At 43.8% G+C, this 24,376-nt stretch overlaps 1 protein-coding gene across 1 annotated transcript in view; it reads left to right on the top strand.

The window, feature by feature from the left end:
• LOC124595309 (clusterin-associated protein 1) overlaps nt 1-24,376 on the top strand; it is a 148,333-nt gene that overhangs the window by 90,725 nt on the left and 33,232 nt on the right. The gene's annotated exons all lie outside the window — the stretch shown is intronic.

The raw sequence follows: 24,376 nt of genomic DNA, 5'->3' as shown, positions 1-24,376 counted from the left end.
AATCAGATCGTACGAGTTCACACGCCCTGGCCAAGTTGACATCCGTCCGTGAGGTTGATGGTCGTCCTCTGCGGTCTTCGTCTTCAACATTTGTTCTGCCTTCACTAAACATTTTATACCAACGAAAAACTTGAGCTCGTGACATAACCTCCTCTCCAAAAGCCTTCTGAAGTTTACCATAAGTTGTTATCGCATTTTCACCTAGTTTAATGCAAAAAGAAATGGCATGCCATTGTGCAATATTATGCGGTTCCATTTCCGTGACGAGAGACACAAACATGTGTTAACTTATTACTGCACAACTCACGACTGAGCTGTTGCATCGATGTGCTGCTTGGACTAGATGCAGCTTATAGACCGAGGTCAAATATATTGTGCCTATGCAGCCCTGCAGGGTTGCCACATCTTGCAAAGAAAATCAGTCTCATTACTTTATTGTCACACCTCGTATGTCCAGTTGTGTGTCATTCAGCTACGGCTGACTATTTGTGCATTCTAAGATTGAGATTAAAGTAATAAAATTAGCAGAAAATATGGTGCTTTGGAAGAGTTGCTGTTTCTGCACTTGAGCTAAATACTTTAGTTGTTGTTTATCTGCTGCAGGTTCCTTAATGTTGAAATGAGTACACCAATTTTATCCCAGAATCAGATTTGTCTGTGTGCTATGAGAACTAAGTAAAGTCCAGGATGGAATAACAACAATATTGTGAGAAGGGTAGACTGCTACTCACCATATAAAGGAGACATTGGGTTGCAGACAGGCACAATCAGAAGACTGCTATACATTTAGGCTATTGGCCAAGAGGGCTTTCTTCCGAAGTAGAAAACAGACACTTATTGACACAAGCACAACTCTCTCACACATTACCACTGTCCAGGCAGTCTGGCCTCAGCAGCCAGACATTCTTTAGTTTTGAATTTATCAGGTCGTACATGAGCTGCAGATGACCAAGACAGAGAAGTGATTCTTGGCATTGTAGCTCTCAGGAGCACCCTGGGATGCCCTCTGTGTGAGGCACCCCTGTGCATTTATGAGTCGCAGCCCACGATTTGTGCATGTGCAACTCTGGGCCATATAGTAGTGTAGTTTGCATACTTGTGGTCAGATTTTAGGGCATACAGTTTCCTCTGCTGATAAGTTTGCAGTTTTGATAATACCGAGTATATACACTATGTGATCAAAAGTATCCTGACACCCCCAAAAACATATTTTTTTCATATTAGGTGCAGTGTGCTGCCACCTGCTGCCAGGTACTCCGTATCAGCGACCGCAGTAGCCATTAGACATAGTGAAAGAGCAGAATGGGCTGCTCTGTGGAACTCACAGACTTTGAATGTGGTCAGGTGATTGGATGTCACTTATGACATATGTCTGTATGTAAGAGTTTCACACTCCTAAACATCCCTAGGTCCACTGTTTCTGATGTGATAGTGAAGCGGAAATGTGAAGGGACACGTACAGCACAAAAGCGTGCAGGCCGACCTCTTCTGTTGACTCGTAGAGATAGCTGACAGTTGAAGAGGGTCACAATGTGTAATATGCAGACATCTATCCAGACCACCTCACAGAAATTCCAAACTGCATCAGGATCCACTGCAGGTACTATGACAGTTAGGCAGAAGGTGAGAAAACTCGGATTCGTGGTCAAGTGGCTGCTCGTAATCCACACATCGTACCAGTAAATGCCAAACGGCACATCACTTGGTGTAAGGAGTGTAAACATTGGACAGTTGAACAGGTGACAAACATTGTACAGAGTGATGAATCGTGGTACACAATGACAGGGTGTGGGATGCCCAGTGAATGTCATGTGCCAGCGTGTGTAGTGCCAACAGTAAAATTCAGAGGCGGTGATGTTATGGTGTGATTGTGTTTTTCATGGAGGGGCTTGCACCCCTTGTTGTTTTGCGTGGCACTATCAAAGCACAGGCCTACGTTGATGTTTTAAGCACCTTCTTGCATCCCACTGTTGAAGAGCAATTCAGGGAGGGCGACTGCATCTTTTAACATGATCGAGCATCTATTCATAATGCACAGCCTGTGGTGGAGTGGTTACATGACAATAATATCCCTGTAATGGACTGGCCTGCACAGAGTCCTGTAGAAAACCTTTGGGATGTTTTGGTTCGCCGACTTCGTGCCAGACCTCACTGACCGACATCGATACCTCTCCTCATTGTAGCACTCCGTGAAGAACGGGCTGCCATTTCCCAAGAAACCTTCCAGCACCTGATTGAACGTATGCCTGCGAGAGTGGAAGCTATCATCAAAGCTAAGGGTGGAACAACACCATACTGAATTCCAGCATTACTGATGAAGGGCACCACAACCTTGTAAGTCATTTTCAGCCCGATGTTTGGACACTTTTGATCACTTAGCATATAACCGTGGCTGTCTTCAATTGTGCTGCCAGTCTTGATTGGGTTGCTACACAGGCAACTATTTTGAACGACTCAGAGAGATGGGTCATTTCGAGCGCGTTTGGCGTTCACGTGCTACTGTTTACACAATGATTGATAATACTAAAATCACTACTAGGGCCCAGGAGAAAAATAAAATAAGGTGAAAGGCATTGTTTCCCATGCTGTCCTGGATGGTCCTTGTGTTTTTCCATTTAGTATTTTGAATTTTTCCTTATAAAGGATTATAAATTTAGCCATAGTGTGGGGTAGCTTAACATGGCTATTGTTCGCTGAGAAGCTATTGAGAGTATTGGTGGCATTGAAAGTTTTAAGAATAATAAGAATAGTAATCTTTATTAGCCGCTCAGTATTTTCTTATACAATGAGCTTCGTCCATAAGTTCAATTACAGTATAAAGATGGTTATATTCTCATAACAGTGTATATGGAGACATCATAATTTACTGCATTTTAATGTTGGTGAAGTTTTTAATGAGGTTTCTGGTACATATTATTTTTGTTGTATGATGCCTTTTGTACTGAGGCTTGCAGGGGCAAGTTTGGGGTACATAGTTTTGAATGTATCAGTCTTACATGACCTGCAGAAGACCAAGGCTTCAGCAAATATTGTTCTGTATTGTAGTGTTATTGGTCCACATACCTACAATAGCGTTTTGTGCCTTAGATAACACAAGTCAGTTTAGGTATTAAGTAATGGGTACAGAAAGATAAAGCTAAAATAATAAATATATGATAACAATATAATGGAAGGAAACATTCCACGTGGGAAAAATTATATATAAAAACAAAGATGAGGTGACTTACCGAACAAAAGCGCTGGCAGGTCGATAGACACACAAACAAACACAAACACACACACAAAATTCAAGCTTTCGCAACAAACTGTTGCCTCATCAGGAAAGAGGGAAGGAGAGGGGAAGACGAAAGGAAGTGGGTTTTAAGGGAGAGGGTAAGGAGTCATTCCAATCCCGGGAGCGGAAAGACTTACCTTAGGGGGAAAAAAGGACAGGTATACACTCGCACACACGCACATATCCATCCACACATACAGACACAAGCAGTTTGCTTGTGTCTGTATGTGTGGATGGATATGTGCGTGTGTGCGAGTGTATACCTGTCCTTTTTTCCCCCTAAGGTAAGTCTTTCCGCTCCCGGGATTGGAATGACTCCTTACCCTCTCCCTTAAAACCCACTTCATTTCGTCTTCCCCTCTCCTTCCCTCTTTCCTGATGAGGCAACAGTTTGTTGCGAAAGCTTGAATTTTGTGTGTGTGTTTGTGTTTGTTTGTGTGTCTATCGACCTGCCAGCGCTTTTGTTCGGTAAGTCACCTCATCTTTGTTTTTATATATAAATATATGATAATACATATAACATTCATACAGTCATATTATAAAACTAATTTAATTTATAATACTAAATTAGGAAGCTATACAATACACTCTGCACATATGACTCTCATACCTTAAACTGAAAGTTTGACAGATAGTCATACATATACAGCAGTAGCTGTCAGCTGTGGATGTTACACCCATCCCCCCCAAACCAACAAGTTAAATGTGCTCTCTTCCACTGAATCTGAAACTGAGCCACTGTGTCTCACTTTATCTGTTGGGAAATATGCTGCGTCTCATGTCAAGGGGAGGCAAAAACCAAAGGGTAGTTGTCTATTAATCATCAGCAGTTCAGACATATGGTGAATAATGAGATCCCCCCCCTAGAGAAATGGCAGCAATGGATGGAAAGGAATTCCATGTGCACTCAGGCACTGAGTATATGTGACTGGCAGCCTCATTCAGCTTGTTGAAGAGACTATTCTGACAGCCACTGAGAGGTCAGGATGCAACCAACTGCAAGATTTGGCACACTTTGGAGCAAACTGTGCCTGTTGTCTGGGATCAAAGGTCATATTTGGATCATTCCAGCAGCTACCAGAGGAGGTTGAGAATACAAGCCTTGCTCACAGAGTTCAAACAAAGCTCACAATTTGCAGCATTGTTCCCAGAACTGAGACCCTCTTGATTCCGAGTCAACTGGAAGGCTTGAATCAGAGGCCGATAATGTTCCACGATGAACAAGGCTGCGACTTCCTGGACTTGCAACATTGGGTTGAGAACTTGAGGGTCCCCCTAGGTGGGTTAGGTGTTTACTGCACAGCAGAGGCTGCTACTCAGGTAGCTGACTGTGTGTAGTGTGCACAAAACGATTTCGTGATTATCCATCCAGTCCACATAATGAGGCCCAGAAGGATCAGTGTAATATCCAAAGAACTGTCCCACACAGGTTAAAGTATTAAAATCCTAGCAGTTAACTGATCAAGTATTCACAACAAAGTGCTTGAGCTTGAAGCATTTGTAAAAAGCAGTGAACAGAAATCTGATTAAAATTAAAGATGACAGCATTGAGATTTTCGGGGAAAATTTAAGTATATATTTAACAATAGGCAAATGGGAAAAAGAGATAGTGTACCCGTCATAGAAGACAAGTAACTCAAATCTACTGAGACAGAAATTGAAGCAGCATGCAAGATTGTTTGGGCAAGACTGAGTATCACTAGCGGGCATAAAATTATAGAGAGATTTTTCTATCGACCACTAGACTCGACTCTTGATGTGATTGAAAGCCTCAGTTCACTAGTGCAGAAATTGCCAATCACAGTGCATTTATTGAAGGAGACGTTAACCATCCAATAATCAATTGGGATGATTACAGTTTTGTTAGTGGTAGGCATGAAAAGATATCCTGTGAAATATTACTATATGCCTCCCCTGAAAACCACCGAGAACAGATGGTTTGGAATGCCACTCGTGATGGAAATGTGTTGTATCTAATGGCAAGAAAGAGACCTTACCTCTTTTTATGATGTACACATCAAAAACTGCTATCAGTGACCTATGAGGCAGTTCTAGCAGAAATGATTACCAAACTACAGAGAAAGATATATTAGTAAACCAGATGAAGAATAGTAGTATTGTATTTCTGTGAGGAACCTGAAACTTTCAGATCAGGACTGGAGCATGTAGAGAAACTATGGCACAAGTTGAAAGGAATAGTTATCCATGCACTGAAGAGATAGGTGCAAAACAAAGCACAGGGCTACAGATGGAGAGATGCTGAATTAAATGCATTTGGCTGTCAACAGAGCAATTCACGAATTCTACAAAGACTGTCATAGCAGAATATTGTCAAAAGATATTTCACAAAACCTAAAGAAATACCGATAGTATGTAAAGGCTGTTAGTGGTACTGAAGTTAGTGTCTCACAGATGAGACAAGAACTGAAATTGATGGACAGGGTGAGCAACAATCTGCAGCTGTTTGGTGATGATGCTGTGGTATAAGGGAAGGTGTTGTTGTTGAGAGACAGTAGGAGGGTACAAGGTGACTATTTCTAGTTGTTGTGATGAAAGGCAGCTAGCTCCTGAATGTTGAAAATGCAAGTTGGTGTGGATGAGGAGGACAAACAATCCCGTGATGTTCAAATTCAATTCAGTCACTTTAATTGAATATCTAGGCATAATATGAAATGGAACGAGCACATAAGGATGGTAGCAGCAAAGGTGAGTGGTCGACTTTGGTTTATTGGGTGAATTTTTGGAAGGTGTGGTTCATCAGTAAAGGAGACCACATCTAGAACCTAGTGTGACCCATTTTTGATTACTGCTTGACTGTTTGGTATCCCCACCACCAGGTCAATTAAAGGGAGACATCGCTGGAACTCAGTATAGTGTGCTGCTAAATTTGTTACCGGTAAGTTCGATCGTCAGGTGAATGTTACTGATGTGCGTCGTGAATGCAAATGGGAATCACTGGAGGGAAGATGACATTCTTTTTGTGGAAGACTGTTGAGAAAATTTAGGGAACTGTCATTTGAAGCTGACTGCAAAATGATTCTACTGCCACCAATATACACTTTGTGGAAGAATCATGAAGATGACATCAGGTAAATTAAGGCTCATATGGAGGCATATTGACCATCAGTCTTCCCCCGCTCTCTTTGCAAGTGGAACAGGAAAGGAAATTACTAGTAGTGGTATGAGGTACACTCCACCATACATCATACAGTGACTTGTGAAGTTAGTTTATAGATGTAGCAAAGCAAAAAACTAAAATGCTCAACTAACCACTTTAGAAAGGAAAACCCAGGATTATTGCCTCAATTTAATTCTCTTACTGAAAAGATGTGTGAAATAGTTATTACTATTAGGGGCATTGAGAAACAGGTGTTGTTAAAACTGAACAAATGGAATCCTGATCAGATTCTATACCGCATTTGTGAATTAGTTAAATCCTACCATAGATCCCTTGAACAAAAAAGTGTGCCCAGCAGTTGGAAGAAAGGGCAGCAGAAGTTATCCACAGAACTACTGTTCAGTATCATTGACATCCATTTCTTGTAGAATCTTAGAGTATATTCTGACGTTAAACATAATGAGGTATGTCAAACAGAATGCATGGCCATTTTTACCATTAGGCAAAACAAGGTGGCAAAATTTTAGGAGCAAGCAGAAAAAATGAAAAAAGAGGAAAAATTGCAGCACTGAATTGTTTTCAAAAACATATGGAACAGTTACTTAATCAGTCTTTACTTACTTTGACAAAAGTAAACATATTGTTTCTATCTACTTCAAAACTAAAGCAGCTGCTACTGAGTACGAAACAAAAACGAATGTGAATCAAGTCACCTCTGTCAAGTGCTGGAGTGGGGCATGTGCACTGGCTTGCGATTATGTTGCGACCTGATATCATACCCCCCTCAGTCCCTCAATTTGTCTGTGTCTATGCAGATCATTTGTCAAGTGCCAGTTGTATTGAGTGGTTCTATCGATGTTTTTAATTCTACTGTTGTTTCCTGTGGATAATCGATCACATATTCACAAGTTAGGTTTTGTACTTCTCTTTCAACATGTGTAAAAGGAGTAAAAGGTAAATCCAGTTCATCATATTCAGATATAAAAATGAGTTGGTGTCTGTCTGTAAGTCTGTCTCTGAGTATCTCAGACTCTCAGCATGTGAAAAGAACTACATTGTCTTTTCTTAAACACATTATCTGTCTTGTTTAAAAATTGAGCACAAAAAATAAGAAACTGGGGATGTTTGTTGTCTTCATTCAGTTCTAACTGAATTGAGGACAAAGCATGAAAATTGAGGACTTTCCTCAGAAAATGAGGATATCTTGTCATCTTAGTTTAATGATGAAAAGTATAATTAGAGATTTTCATTGTTGTGCTAGTGGTGGTTGAGGGAAGGGGGAGGCATCATTTTTCAGTTGTCTCCTAGGGTGGCAAAACTCTTAGCAATGCCCCTGTTTAGTGACTTCCTCCATGCCAGCTAGAACATATTCCGAAACATACATCACATGAAGCCCACTTGCAATTTTTTCAATGACATAGTGAAAGCCACAGATCATGGTAGTCGTGTGTTTGCAGTATTCCTTGATTTCCATAAATCATTTGACTCAGTGCCATATCTACACTTATTATCAAAATTCTAATCGTATGGGGTATCAAGTGAAATTTATGAATGGATCAAGATTTCTTGGCAGGGAGGATACATTAAGATATATCAGAAGGACAGCTATCGACACATGTAGAAGTAACTTTAGGGGTGCGTCCGTGGAAAGTGTAGTTGCTGCCCTCGATATTAATGCTGTAAAAGTTAATGACCTTGTGGACAATAGTAATAGCTACCTGAGAGTTTTCACAGACAGTGCAGTTATCTGTAATAAAGCAGCTTCTGAAAGCAGCTGCACAAATATTCAGTCAGATTTTGATAAGGTGTCAAAGTGGTGCAAAGAATTAAATATTCAGAAAAGCAAAATTGGGCACTTCTGGAAAGGGGGTGAGGGGAGGGGGGGGGGGGGGGCAGGAAAGATGGGTAGTTTCCTGTGACTGTAATATCAGTGAATCACAGTTGGAATTAGTCCATTCGCACAAATACCTGGGTGTAACACTTTGTAGGGACCTGAAATGGAATCATGACATAGTCTCTGTCAGACTGCGGTTCATTGGTAGAATACTAGGGAATCTCAGCCAGTCTACAGAGGTGTCTGCATACTAAACATTTATGCAATCCATCCTAGAATATTGTAGAATATTGCTCAATTATGTAGAACGCATACCAGATAGAACTAACAGGTAATATTGAATGGATACAGAGAAGGGCAGCAATGGTCACAGGTTTGTTCAACCCATGGGAGAGTATCATGAAGGTCCTGAAAGAACTGAACTGGCAGATGCTTGAAGCCAAATGCAAACTATCCCATGAAAACATACTTTGAAAGTTATATAACCAACTTTAAATGATGAATCTAGAAATATTTTATATATCTTATTCCTGTGGGCATTGTGAGGATGAAATTTGATGAACTGCAGCACAGACAAGGTGTTTAAGCAATCATTTGTCCCGTGCTATGACATTGAATGAATGAAAAGAGGGAAATTGCAAAATTAGAAGATGGAATTGCTAGCAGAAACTAATTACATTTAGGAGGTGAAATTCTTAATAAAAATACAAGAAACTACCCTAACTTTCACAACCATTAGTTTCTAGCTTGTGTAGGAAAGAGGGATAGGTTAAAACGGAAAAGTAGATCATACACACACCAGGGTGAGAAGGAGCAGCAGCAGAAGCAGCAACAGCAGATACAGGCATTGCTAAACAAGCATGCAGGTGATGGGCTGTGCACTCGCTGTGAAATTCTCTTCCCCGCAACTGAGGGTGTTTGCTGGTTTTGTTGAGCCTGCAGAAAGATGAGATAATTATCTGCACCAGTTCTTGCTGCACTGTATTGTCAGTCTAATTGACAGAACTGTCTTATTATTGTCCAGAAATGGTGGGTTACATGGAGTTGGGCAAGATTTGAAGCCCTTCCCTGGGCGTGGCGAAATTTGTTGGCAGCTTATGCAGTAGTGTGTTGTTTTGAGTGTCCCAAATGTGCTAACTCATATGCAGATTCGCTAGTTTGGGATGTGGTTGTCTGATTAACATCTGATCCTTAAGTCCAAACTGTGGTATTGACCTTGTCCAACCTTTTTTTAGCCTATATTGCCTCGGTTGTGGCACTTCACAAGCTTACGGTGGTGGCAATAGCCCCCTTTTTCATAATTGGCAGGTGGCGCTATTACTTGTGCATGGTAAACAGCTCCTGGTGCCCCACTGTGTTCCCCAGGTAGCCTTCCCTCCCACAGAATCATCGTTTGCTGATGCAGTTGACGATTCCGGTACAGTGACGTCACGGAGCTGACTTTTCGCCTGTGTCGAACTCGGTAAGTTTGAGTCGATCGTGCCATCGTAATTCCTGACCGTGGCATTTTTAGAGTTCTCGACATTGCTCTCCTTGTGGACATTTGGCCACCATTTGTGACAGTTGGCAAGTTGTAGGTTGGTCATCACTGGACTCTGGGGCAGTCTGCGAAGTGACCCTCTTTCATGTATCACCCTTCTGTATTTTGCTTACATTGCTAGTGGATGGACAACCAGCTGAATTTCAAGTAGACAGGGGAACGGTGTTCAGCTTCATTAATGTAGATATGTATGACTCGTGGGCTGCCCAGATTTATAACGGCTGTCAGTTCAAGTTGTTTCTTATAGTAAACAGTTTATTCCTTCAGGGGAGGGGAGAGGGGATACTATGGGGGAGGGGCAAAATTTTTCTTCTCTGCTTGTTATAAGAATGTGGGCAGTAACCCATTGGCACAAAATATCTTTGTGTTAGACACTTTTTCTGTTTTTGGCTTCCAGATAATTGAAGAAGATCTGGATTCCTTATTGTGGTCATACAACCAGATCTTTGAGAATTCCTTGGGCCAGGCAGAAGATTTCAAGGCACACATCTCTCTCAAACCTTCAGTGCCTAATTTTGTCACCCCTTCCCTTCTCTATGCACACTCAAGTCAAATGACTTACAGTGATGTCAGGATCTGGGTCTCATTACTCCTATTTTGTCGAGTCTGTGGGCCAACCCTTTAGTGGTGATTCAGAAGTCCTGTACCTTGGTGGTGATTTCAAACAGGTAGTCAACTTGCAGTTTGTGACACGGATTCATATCCAATTCCTTGGCCAGAGGAGTTTTGGCAAATTCATCGGGGAACCTGCATTTTTCACACATTGACTTGTGCGATACATACCTTACATTCCCATCAGATGCAGCTTCTCAGACTTTCTCGGCACTCTACGTCCCCTTTGGATTGTACCAGTTTAATCGCTTACCTTTTGGGAACTTGACTATGCCAGGAATTTATCAATGATATTCAGAACAGTTGATTCAGGAAATCCCCTTGTTGACATCTGGGTTATGGGCTCTACACGAGAGGAGCATTTACGTAATGCTACCATTGGTTTTCTGGTGCCTTCTGGCGAAAGGCCTGTGTTGCAAGCTGGAAAAGTGCAATTTTTTCACAGTCTTCAAAATATGTTATTAAAATTTTCTGATGTTTACATCTTCAAACAAGATTCAGCTAGCAGTTCATTAGATTTTTGCCTTCTTCATTATGGGACCTCCAGCATATATTATGTCACAGTAGGACATTATGCAGAGAATTGGCAATAAAGCCAAAATAAGCTTATATACTAAAATAAAATAAAATGTCAAGCAGTATACTGTTTTCCAATCCTCTGCAGATTTTTGGTTGTCACATTCTTTTCATTGTTGTTGTGAAAACCTTTTTCTCTGTGGCTGCAAAACACATCCAAGCCATGACTTCAAGCAGCCCCACCAACAGATTGAGACGCTAACTTGCCATACTGCCCTGTAGACGTGATACACTCATGTCTTTCATCGCAACCTGTAAAACCTGCACATATCACAAGCCATTCGTCTCACAGTGTGATGTCCAAAACTCAACTGCCAGGAAAATAATCTTTCTTCAAATCTCATGAGCGTCTTTTCATCAAATTCGACATGTCACATCTTATATCATCCAACTGAGATGAAAGATGTAATGAAAGTTTTCCAGCTTAACTTACCAAAAACAGCTGGCAATTCATTAATTATTAATTAACACAAATGTTTATCCATAAAATTCTCTCTAATTCCATGCATATAATTTTCATTCATGTCCACAAATGTGTGCAAGTGTTTGGCTCTCCTGCTTATTATTATATATTAAAACATTCTTTCACCCTTTTTTATTTCTGGGTGAATTTTCTGCAGGACACCTGTTTAAGTATTTTTCATTTAAATCTGTTTTACAATGTACCTCACACTGTCTTCCTTTCAGTTAAATCTAGGAATTCTTCATTTCCTCACAAAGATAATGACCTCCTTTAGTTTGAATATTCTGTAGTGCATACCCACTACCGTTTCAAAAGAAAAATTTTGGTGCAATTTCTTTAATAATACATATCTTTTGTTATCTTGTTCTTAATTGTATATGCTCCCTATCTGTTTAGTCTGTGTTAGTTTTAAATTCTCATTTCATTGAATTTGTTTCATTTTGTACCATGTGTAATGCATAACATAATCATGAAATTTGTGGAGACCCTCTGCTTAGCTTACTTTATTTTTGTTAAGAGTTATTGAGTACTGTTTCCCCTTCTATCAGTCTACAGGTAACTATATTATTGTTGCTATACCCCAGAGTACAGATATGAAGACAAGTTAAGAAGGTTATTCCACTTTTTGACTTTACATTCACTGTGTATGTGTTGTCTCTTTCTTCTAAATGATATAATTATATTTATGCTTCATAATTTTACTAAACACCCACATATAGGTTTCTTACATTTCTTTTACAAATAGTTGGTTCTATCACATTCAAGGAACTGCATGATGCAAGGTAATCATAACCTATTATTGCTAACTGCAACTCTTAGACATCTGTTGTGCCAAGCATGTCCAGAAACATCTCTGTCATAAATGAGCACTATGCAGGTGAGTCTCTTTATACTCATTCAGTTTGGAGAGTTCTTTACAAATGGGAACCAATTACATTACCATTTCTTATCTCCATAAGAACAGCTTCTACCGTCTTCTGTGAGAAGTCGCCTCTCAGTTGCCTACCATACTTATCATGCTAATGTCCTTCTTCCAGTCCTACTCTCCTAAACCTTCCCGGGTTTCACCTAACCTTGGCGCAGGCCATCAGTTTCATCAGTTCACCTTCTCTTTCTCCCCCAGGGGGCTCGCCACTCTCTGGCGGGTTCGTGCTTGGCTATCACAGGGCCCCAGCCTTCGCAGCATTTTTTCCCTTCTGTGCTGCATGTCAATCCTCTTGCTATTCTTTTTCCCCTCCCTCGGGGAACATGTCTGGGCTGTTATTGGGAATGTTCTGCATCGTCTGTCTCTGATATAAGAACAGTTTCACTTTTGTTTTTTGCTCCATTTTCCTTTATCCATTTCCCTTCTCCTCTCATTCCTCCGCTTCGGTGTTTGAGGTCCCCCTTTTTCTTCTTCCTCCCTGTGTGCTCCTGAAGGCCGGCCTACACGTCTGACGCACAACGGGTGACTGAGTAATGCGTAATTCCCAGCCCTGGGTCGACAGGTAGGGTTCGCGTGTACCCCCTGGTACAGGCCAGGCCCAGGGAGGGGTTAATGCCCGGGCTGCAACCTTCCCAAACTGCCGATCGGTCCCTCTGTCAGGTGTTCGAGAGGTGTGAACAGTCAATTAGGGCAGGTGCGTGCCCTCGTGAAGGGGGCCCCCAGTCGGAAAGGGCGCACCGTCGGAGACGCTGGCAATCGTTGGGCATTTTCTTGAACGATTCGATCGTCTTCCCAATTGGCGTCTATGAAATGTAAATGTGATGAGGCTAACGATTCAAATACACTTCCCGCTGGACCACGGTTCCTCACGGTCTCACGTACTGAAGACGGGCAATCCTTCCCACGGTAAATACGTTTGTTATTCAGAAAGGTGTCGGTGCAATTGCCGGCCGTGTGAAATCCTGCTATCTTTTACGGAACGGCACTTTGCTTTTGGAGACTACTTCTGATTCTCAAACACAACAACTGCTTGCTGCCTCACTTCTCCACAGCTACCCTGTTCGTGTCGAGGCCCACAGAACTTCAGATTCCTCCCTCGGTGTAATTTACACAGGGCTGCATGATGGTCTAACCGACACTGGAATCCAATATTACCTCTGTGATCGGGGTCTCATTGCTGTCCATCGTGTAATAAAAATGGTAGATTCCTCCTCAGTTCCCACCTGCACTCTTTTTCTCACCTTCGATAGAGTGGTGCTGCCATCCGAGGCCAAAGCGGGATACGAAATCGTCACAGTCCGGCCGTACATTCCAAACACGATGCGCCGCTTACCAGTGTCATCATTTCAATGTATTGTCGACACCCGGCCGAGTCTGTAATCTGTGATAGGGATGTGCATGAGGGTGACCGTCTGCCCCCTTCTTCCCGCCGTATCGAGTGCAGTGGCGAGTGTACTGCCTCCGCTCGGGATTGTCCCGTGTATCTCGACGAGTAGGTTGTCCGAGAGAGATCCGGGTAAAGAAAAAAGTGCCTTACCCAGTCGCTCGCAAGTTACTGGCTAGTCGCAAACTCTGTAGTCTCCCATCTGGCACCTACAGTTCTGTTCTCGTTACCCCTCGAAAGGATGTGGCCACGCAGACGTGTGACCTCCAATTCGACTCCGAGGTTGTGAAATCGCACAGTGTCGAGGTAGCATCCGGCAGTGCAACGAGATGTCAAATTCTCATCTCGAGGGGGCGAAGCCACCAGCTACACGACCGGTAGGCCGGAAAGGACAGAAGAAGTACTCCCGTGAAGACTTCCACTGTCCCTCCAGCCAAACGACGTGCAAGTCTTCCTCTGACCGGAAAGGCTCGAGGAAGTGCACCAGAGGCAAACGGTCTTCTCCTTTGCCGACTCGAAGATCCTGTTCAACGGCCACCGTGTTGCCGTTGCGCACCACCTACTGTTTTTCAGTGCTGGACTCCACCGACCGACTGCACGAACGAGCCTATGCTTCTGTGGAGCAGGATCCCTCCTGCTTCCGTGCCCTGTAGTAGCGACTCTTCACCGGCCGTCACTCGGCAGCTGCCGACGTGACACCCCTATGTCTCTTCCTCGTCGTGACTCTCCACCAGTGGAACATCGTGGCTTTCAGTCCCACAAAGAGGATTTACGGATGTTTTTAGCATCTCAGCGTCCCCTTGTACTCTGCCTTTAAGAAAAAAAATTGTGTCCTCACGATGGTTTTCAGCTTTCACATTTTTTACCAATTCGTTTTGACCTTTCCCCCTGAGGGCGGCAATCCATCTCGAGGGGGCGTCGTGCTGCTCGTACGGGATGACATTCGTAGTCGACCCATCTCCCCGATTACCCATCTTCGAGCTTTTGGAGTTCACTTTTTCCTTCCCCACCTGACTTTTTCCCTCTGTACCATTTACGTCCCTCCGTCATTCGATGTCACCGGGGCAGACTGCCTTCAGCTTATCGGGCAGCTACCTCCCCCATTTTTGCTCTTTGGTGACTTCAATGCACAGCATCCCCTTTGAGATTCTCCCAGGACCTGTCAGAGAGGAATCCTCTTGGCTGACCTTCTTAATCAACTTAACCTCTTCCGCCTCGACACTGGAGCACCCACTTTTCTTTTCAACTCCTCACACACCTATTCCCATTTGGACCTATCATTCTGCACCGCACAGCTTGCCCGTTGTCTTTTTGGAGACCTTCGAAGTTGTGATGACCGAGTGGAATTTCTCACAAACATTATCCTTGTTGCTGCATAACGTTCCATTCCTCGCACTTTGTCTTTACCACATCGTGTCCGAGTCTGTCGGTGGACTGTGGAATGCCACGAGGCAATTCGTGGACGGCGATGTGCTCTCCGTGTTTTTAACCGTCGTCCTAAGATGGCCGACTGCATTAATTATAAACAGATGGGTGCAAAGTGTTGTCGCGTTTTTCGGGATAGCAAAAGAGCTAGTGGGATTTGATTCACTAGTTTTTTTAACAGTTCCACCCCTTCTTCTGTCGTGTGGGTCACCCTCCGAAGGCTCTCTGAGACCAGTATCCATTCCCCAACTACCAGCCTGACAGTAGCAGACGATGTCATCTTGGACCCTATTACTATCTCCAACACCTCGGGCCGCCATTTTGCGGAACTTTCGAGCTCTTCCCACTATCACCCTGCCTTCCTCTGTCGGAAACGAGTGGAGGAGGCTAGGGCAGTACCCTTCTCTTCTCTGAATCACGAGTGCTACACTGCCACCTTTACTGTGAGGGAGCTAGGTCATGCTCTCAATCGTCCCGATCCCCCGTCCTAGGGCCAGACACCAGACACTATCCACATTCAGATGTTGCAGCAACTTTCTCTTGTGGGCAAGCACTTTGTGCTTAATACGTACAACCACATCTGGGTGGAGGGCACATTTCCCAAATGCTGGCACGAAGCCACCATCGTACCCATACCTAAGGCCGGTAAGGCCAAAAACCTTCCTTCGAGCACTGCCCCATCTGTCTTACCAGCTGCGTTTGCAAGATGATAGAATGTACGATTCGTGTCCGGCTGGCACGGTGGCACGAGTCTCGCAATTTACTACTGGCGAATGCATAGTGTGGATTGTGAGTGCGGCATTCTGCAGTTGACCATCTTGTTACTTTTTCCACCCATGTCACGAATGGTTTCCTGTGGAAAGCCCAGATTGTGGCCGTGTTTTTCGATTTGGAAAAGGCCTACGACACCTGCTGGAGAACTGGTATCCTCCGTACTCTTTACACTTGAGGCTTCTGTGGCCGCCTGCCCTGTTTCCTTCAGGAATTTTTAAAAGACTCAGTTTTCAGGGTAAATGCAGGTTCTGCCTTGTCGGACACTTTTATTCGGGAAAATAGTGAGGCTCTGTGTTCCGTCCTGAGCATTGTCCCCTTTGCTGTTGCCATTAACCATATAATCTCCTGCCGGGCATCTCAGGTTCCATTTTTGTTGATGATTTTGCTGTCTATTGCAGTTCTTCACAGACCTGTCTCACTGAGCAGCATCTTCAGCAATGTCTCGATCGGCTTTACTCCTGGAGCATCGACAATGGCTTTTGCTTTTCAACTGACAAAACCGTCGGTATGAATTTCTGGCGATGCACTTGGTTTCTTCCAGCATCTTTACATTTTCTGCCGGTTGCCCTTCCATTCGTTGAAACTACAAAATTCCTGGGCCTCATGCTCGATAGGAAACTCTCTTGGTCCTCCCGTGTGTCTTATCTGGCAGTCCGCTGTACGCAGTTCCTCAATGTCCTACATGTCCTCAGTGGTACTTCTTGGGGTGCCGATCGAACCACCCTTCTCCATTTGTACCGGTCCCTCATCTGTTCAAAACTCGACTACGGGTGCTTTGTTTATGCATCGGCGCATCCATCTCTCTTACGCTGTCTCAACACTATCTTCCATCATGGCATCCGTTTGGCCGTGGGGTGCCCTTTACATTAGCCCATTTGAGAGTCTGTATACTGAAGCTGCTGAACTACCATTGTCCTACTGCCATGACTTGCTCCACAGCAGGTATGTATGCTGTTTGTCTGCCATGCATGGCCACCTATCCTATGCCTCCTTCTTTGACGATTCCTCGGATCGCTAGTATCGAGAGCATCCCTCTCCTCTGTTACCTCCTGGAGTCCACTTTTGGCACTTGCTATGGTGGCTTAACTTCACACTACCTGCAACGTTTCCCAGTGGGTGTGAACCATTCACCACATTGGCTTCGTGAAGCAGCCCGTGTTAATATTGGCCTCCATTTTCTTCCTAAGGAAACTACTCCAGCCTCGGTCCTTCACCTTCAGTTTCATGACCTCCGCATGTAACTTCATAATATTACCTTTGTATACACTGATGGCTCTCAGACTGACCCTGGGGTCAGCAGTGCCTTTGCCATTGGCACCCGTATCTTTTGATATTGGCTTCCAGCACACTGCTCAGTATTTACATCTGAGCTTTTCGCTCTGAATCAGGCCACGGAGTACATCCAGCGACACAGCCTTTTTAATTGTGATCTCTGCTCAGACTCACTCAGTGCCCTTCAAAGTCTATGTGCGCTGTACACTGTCCATCCCCTAGCTCAGTGGGTCCAGGAAAACTGTCACTTGCTCACTCTTGATGGAGCCAGTGTGATGTTTCTGTGGGTTCCTGATCATGTCGGTCTGCCAGGAAACGAGGCTGCTGACACTGCTGCCAAGGCTGCAGTCCTCTTGCCTCAGCCCATGAGTTCCTATATCCCTCCGACGATCTCTGTGTTTCCGTCTGTCAGCAGGTGGTGTCCCGTAGGCACTGCCAATGGTCCTCCGTTCACAGGAATTAGGTCCACCTTATTAAGCCTCTCCCAGTGGCTTGGGCAACCTCCTCTCGGCCCACCCACTGGGATGAGGTCATTTTAAGTAGGCTGCGTATTGGGTACTGCCTTTTTAGCCATCGTCATTTGATAAGTGGCGCTACCTTACCACTTTGTACACATTTCACCCAAGTTTTAACTGTCTGCCTCATCCTGATGGAATGGCCATTTTTTAACCATTTACGTTCCCGCTTGGGTTTGCCATGTGAGTTATCGGTTCTTTTAGCAAATGACACATGGGCTGTCGACTGCGGTTCACTTTTTATCTGCCAAAGCAATATGATGAAAGCCATTAAATGTTTGGTTTTGGACCTCCATTTCTGTATTGTGTCTATATTAGCCCTTTTTCCACGTGCCTGTTTTTAGCTGTCTTCTATTATGTCAATTGGGACTGACATATAGTCGTTTTTTAACTCCTTTCTGTCTTCATGTTCTATAGTTCTGACTTGGACGTGTATGAACCCAGTCATTTTTTGTGCCCTAAAGCAAAGCAAAACAAAACCAAACCAAACGAAACCAACCTTCTCTTTCCTCTCCAACACATTAATTCTATGAGGTACAATGCATTCCAAAAACCAATAATAATCAAAGTATTCTACCCTTTCCCATGTTCGTTTATATGAAGAAATTTCTCTTTGGAGTTTTAAGTTCCCTTTGATGCCTGTAAACTGATGGTCTCAAGCCCCTCTGGGAACGCACTTTCACCTACACTTCCTTTGGTGTTTTTATAAACTTATAATCCTCCCACCAACATACCTATGGTCCCCTTCTCTCGGTACTGTGCTGTAAATTTCTTAACCCATTCGTTTCTGTTCTATCTCTACACTTCACTCATTATTTCCACAACTTCAGATTAATATGCAGGGGGAAGTGAAATTCGCACACTCGGGCTTCACAGTGTGACTCCTCACATGCCAGTGATAAAAAAAATATCTGTCACAAAATTTCATCCGGCGAGTACATCTGGCAGAAAAAGGACGTTAGAGAATGGCAATCTGGCAACACTGTAACTCCATGTCTGGTAACTACCTCTGACAGCACATATTATTCATGCTGTACGGTTGGTGGAGTGGATAGAGTTTTGGGTTAGCATGCAGGAAGTCAATGGTTCGATCCTTGTTTGAGGCACATTTTTTTATTTGCTAATTTCATTCTGACATTTCGTACTGTAATATACACCACTTCTTAGGTCACGTGTATCCTAAATTTACAACATTTTGTAACACTGAACATAACAAAAAATGTTCAAATGTGTGTGAATTCCTAAGGAACCAAACTGCTGAGGTCATCGGTCCCTAGACTTACACACTACTTAAACTGACTTAAACTAACTTTATGCTAAGGACAACACACACATCCATGCCCGAGGGAGGACTCGAGATCCGGCAGGAGGGGCCACGAAATCGGTGACGTGCCGCCTCAAACCATGTGGCCACTCCATGCGGCGAACGTAACAAGTATGTGGTTAGACAAATAAGAAGTAGACAGTTGAAACAAATGACCTGTCATAGGACAGAATAATTACAAAAATAATATCAATTTCAACAAGCTGAAGATGATAGCACAGAACAATAACACATCTACTTGTTATTTATACTACAAGTAATACGAGCGCTCACATGTCACACATTAGCAACCGGTGAAAATAATAATGTCCATATTAATGACCACGTGACCTTCACAATAGAATACGTTGTTCTCAGAACAATAGATGCTCAAAGCAACCTCCGTGCATGTCCAAACATTGCACAGTCTGCCGGATCGTACAGCTCTGGACCCTTAGCAGCAAAACTGCGTACTCAGTAACAAGAGCAGCGTGAACGCGCACTACCAATTCTTCCAAATTCGTTGGTGGAGTAGAGTATACGTGCTCCTTCAGGTGTCCCCACAGGAAGAAATCCAGGGCATTTAGGTCAGGTGAATGCGGTGGCTATAAAACTGGACCTCCACGTCCGAGCTATTTCTGCCCGAATACTGTCCCACATTAATTCCAGAGTGTGGAGGAGCACCATCATGTTGGAACCGTATCCTCTGCTGAACATGTAGTTGAATGTCTTCCAGCACGTCACGCAGATAGTTTGAGAGGAATGCATGATACCTTCGTGCAGTCAACCAGTCAGACAACATGTAGGGGCCATAACATCTGTCGCCCAATATTCCGACCGAAAGTGAACTTGATATCTACGATCACAGGTGACGCGTTGATTGGCATCACACCAATGGTAAGTATGCATTGTGCATAAGAAGACATCCTCGTGAGAGAATGCTGCTTCATCTGACCATATTACGGTGTTCACGAAGTCATTGTTGGATTTCTGTTGTAGTTAGAACCATTCACAGAATTGCATCTGCTAATGGTGATTTGCAGGATGCAGGTGTTGCGTGAAAGCATAATGATAGGGGTGCAGCCCATGCTCGTGCAACACGTAACAACCGTGAATTGTGAGACACGCAGCTGCCTTTGTATGCTATGTGTACTTCACTGAGGTTCTCGGTGTATGACCTCCAGAATAACTTCCTCAGTAGCTAGAGTACTGCGAGTCTGTGGACGACCTCTGTCACGTGGTGGTGGAAGGAGAGAACCTGACTTCTGAAGGCGCTGCTTCAGACGACGAAACACATTTTAATCTGGATGACATTGACATGGATACCTAGTAGCATATTCACGAGTGGCAACACAGCCCATTTATCAGATACACCAAGGACCTGAAGCATATCCACATATTCATCGTTTGCGTATGCATACATCTGCCACACTGGCTTTACAATGAGAAAATTTGATACATGTACGCATGTACTTGGAGTCCGTCATGGGCATCCTACTATGCTCATAACTAGTCCCTGTCTGTGTGCTGTTCCACCTAATGTGCATTACCCTCTGACAGATATTGTTCTGCACTATTCATTCCCACACTGCCAATTGTGAAATATTCAGTTTTGAATTACGCTGTTACCCTAACAGCAGTAGATGTGATGTTTCCACAATCCCATTGATATAATAATAATAATAATAATAATAATAATAATAATAATAATGCACTTAGATACATACTAAAACAGCATGCAGTTACCAGACTCGATGTTGAAAAGCATAATTAGTTGGATCATGGTGAGAACACAAACAAATAGTAACCGAGTTTGGACATTATTTGCAAAGCACGTTGCTAGTCCCACTGGTAAAGTAAGGCCCTAATGAAATGTAATGGACCTGGAAGAGGCAAGAATAATAGTTGGTACTAATCTGTGGGACCATCAGAGGAGGGAACAAAGAAAACAGGTTTCGTGTCTACTAGATGAAGTGGTGTGAATAAATTCACACCCACGACGTGGAAAGGGCTTCTATCAAAGCTGACCAATCTTCCATTTCTACAATTGTAGTATGTAAGTGTAAATGTTTTCTAGAGGACCTGCTGCAATCACTTTTGACAATTAAGATGCCAGATACTGTACCATCTGGACTACATTTACCAAGTAAAAAACATATGCCTCAACCCAGGATCGAACCATTGACTTCTTGCATGCCAACCCAAAACTTTATCTACTGCACCAACTGTACGACACTACTAATGTGTGCAGACAGAGCTAGTTACCATACATATGGTGACAGTGTTGCCAGATTGCCACTCTTTAACATCGTTTCTGCCGGATGTACTTGCCGGATGAAATATTGTGAGAGAGATTTTTTTATCGCTGGCTGCAAAGCCTGAGTGCGCAAATTTTGCTTCACCCTGTTTATTATAGAATAGAATAGAGTAGAATAGAACCTTTATTGTCGAGTGACATGTTATATACAATCACAGACGTGCCAACTCTCCCGATTTAAGCGGGAGACTTCCGATTTTTCCTTCTTCCTCCCGATCTCCTGACAGTGAAGACCGATCTGCCAATTTTCAGAGCAGTTTCAATACTTTCCTTACTATTTGAAAATCCTGCGCCTTTGATATATTGGTGGATGACAAGGTATGGCTGCTACTTGTCTATGTTAACTTGGTAGATTGACGGGGTGGCTGTCGGGAGCGGCAGTAGGCGTAGCTCGCGCTTTGTATCTACAAGGAAGTAAGGAACTTATCATTCGCAGCGTGTAGAGACAAATGAATATCTTTCAACTAGTGCCAATTTCCTCTGCTTCTGGTAGCACCAGTGCAGTCGTAAAGTTATCGTGGACAAGGAGTAGCGATAGTTGTTCCAAGCGAAGTGATTAGCATTTTTGTGTCTAAAAGGCAGTGTTGCCAAGTTAGGGGATTCCCCCTACGTTTAGGGGGAATTAAGCTGCCTAGGGGGAAGTTAGAGAGATAAATGTTTCAGGGGGAAAAATATTTAGGGTTACTATCCTCCCCTCCCCGCCCCTCCGCTCGACAATTTCATTCTTGACTCCCTTTTACCGCCCCACTACCCCGCTTGCTTACCTGACGGTGTGATAAATTATTTAGGGGAATTTGAAGTGCTATATAGGGGGAAATGGTGTGCGAGGGTTGGCATCACTGCTACAAGACCATTGTCTAGAACATAGGATCATTGTGTTGTCAGTTCTGTTGCGCGATTTGTGTACTCGGTAATGTTGTTCCAAATTTTGCTAAGGTTTCACATCACATTGATTCCGCAGCAGCTAAGAGAATCAAGAAATGAGCCAGCCTCGCATTGGTACGTGAGAGAGTGCACCCGCCGGAGCCTTGAATTTATCTCACAGGAATTACTCAAACAAAATTGCAACTGGCTAGTAATTTCACTTCTTTTTCCTGGGATTGGATTGATGGTGTCACCTGGGTTGCAGCTGATTCCGCCCATAAGAAGGCAACGGGACGTCTCACGTCTCCTTGACAAATCATATCTGCAGGTTCCGTGCAAGACTGTCATCAATCTGAGTGGCATGGTGTTGAGTGATGATGCGGTCTCGGTTTTGCAGAAAGGTCTCAACTTCGCTCCCACCCCCAAGTTCACTCCGGTCGCAGAAATTGTTAGTGCTGTTGAACACGTTGCAGCTCGACTTCTGCCTGAATCAGCTGAGGAAATACGTCGTGAAACTTGTCGTGCATTGACAAAACCCAAGCCGATGAAGTCAAATATCACCCGTAAAGAGAGGGCGGCCATTCGTGATCTGAGGGAGCACTCTGAAATTGTTGTCTTACCGGCTGACAAAGGCAATGCTACAGTTGTTGTCTCACATCAGGACTACACTGATAAGATGCAGAGCCTGCTAAATGACGATTCCTACCGGAAGATCAGCGTTGACCCTACAAAGAAATGGACAACAAGACGAGGTCGCTTCTCAATGTCGCAGATTTACCATGGACTCCCGAAGGTTCACAAAGAGGGGGTACCATTACACCCCATTGTCAGCAACATCAGGGCACCTACATATTTGTTGGCCAAATACCTGACAGGAATATTAAGTCCTTATGTGGGTAAATGCCCTCATCATATCCGTAATTCCGTGGATTTTGTTAAATGCCTTGATAGCTTCAGGTTGGATGAGTCAGGTATCATGGTGAGTTTTGACGTCGTTTCCTTGTTTACGAGGGTACCCCTGCGAGAGTCACTAGAATTGATTAGTCAAAAGTTTGACGAGAAGACCACTGAACTTTTTAGGCATGTCTTGACTTTCACATATTTTCTTTTTAATGGAGAATACTACGAACAAACGGAGGGAGTCGCCATGGGTAGCCCACTCTCACCGGTGGTAGCGAATTTGTACATGGAGAACTTCGAGGAGGAAGCCCTCTCGTCATCCCAATGGAAACCTACTTGCTTTTTCCGTTACATGGACGACACATTCGTCATCTGGCCACATGGTATGGATAAACTCCTTGACTTCCTTACACATCTAAACTCCATACACCCCAACATCAAATTCACTATGGAGACTGAAACGGAGGGTAAATTACCTTTCCTTGACGTCTTGGTCAAGAGAAGGGCTGTCGGCACCCTAGGTCATGGGGTGTATCGGAAGACAACGCACACTGATCTGTATTTGCACGCAGACAGCTGCCACCACACTTCACAGAGGACTGGGGTACTTAAAACTCTAGTACATAGGGCATGCACTATCTCTGATGCAGAGAGTCTACCCCAGGAATTGGAACATCTGAGAACTGTATTTCGAAAAAATGGGTACTCAAAGTGGCAGATTCAACGTGCTATCCGCCCAACCACTACAGCACAACCTGTGGAGATGGATGAAATCACGAGCGAGGAGGTAGGCACGGCGTTTATTCCATATACAGGCGCACTCTCAGGGAAAATCACCCACATTTTGAAGAAACATCGGGTCAGAACGGTGTTTTGTCCTCCGAATAAAACTTGTGCACTGGTGGGGAGCGCCAAAGATGACCTCGGTTTGAGGAAGGCTGGCGTGTACCAGATTCCGTGTCAATGTGGCAAGTCGTATATTGGTCAGACGATGCGTACCGTCGAGGATCGATGCCGTGAAGACCAGAGGCACACTCGACTGATGTATCTGAGCAAGTCGGCGGTCGCTGAACATTGTTTGTCAGAAAATCATGCTATGGAGTACGATCGCACAAGGATTCTGGTACAGACGTCGAGATACTGGGACAGCGTTGTTAGAGAGGCCATCAAAATTCGCACCAATGATGACCTCATAAACCGTGACTGTGGCTATAATCTTAGCAAGGCTTGGGACCCAGCGATTTAGTTAATCGAGAGTAAATCGAGCAAACTTATAGTTG

Source organism: Schistocerca americana, chromosome 2 (assembly GCF_021461395.2).
Source record: "Schistocerca americana isolate TAMUIC-IGC-003095 chromosome 2, iqSchAmer2.1, whole genome shotgun sequence".
Lineage (NCBI taxonomy): Eukaryota > Metazoa > Arthropoda > Insecta > Orthoptera > Acrididae > Schistocerca > Schistocerca americana.
Note: the sequence above shows the minus strand (reverse complement) of the source record. Positions and strands in the feature narration are given on the sequence as shown.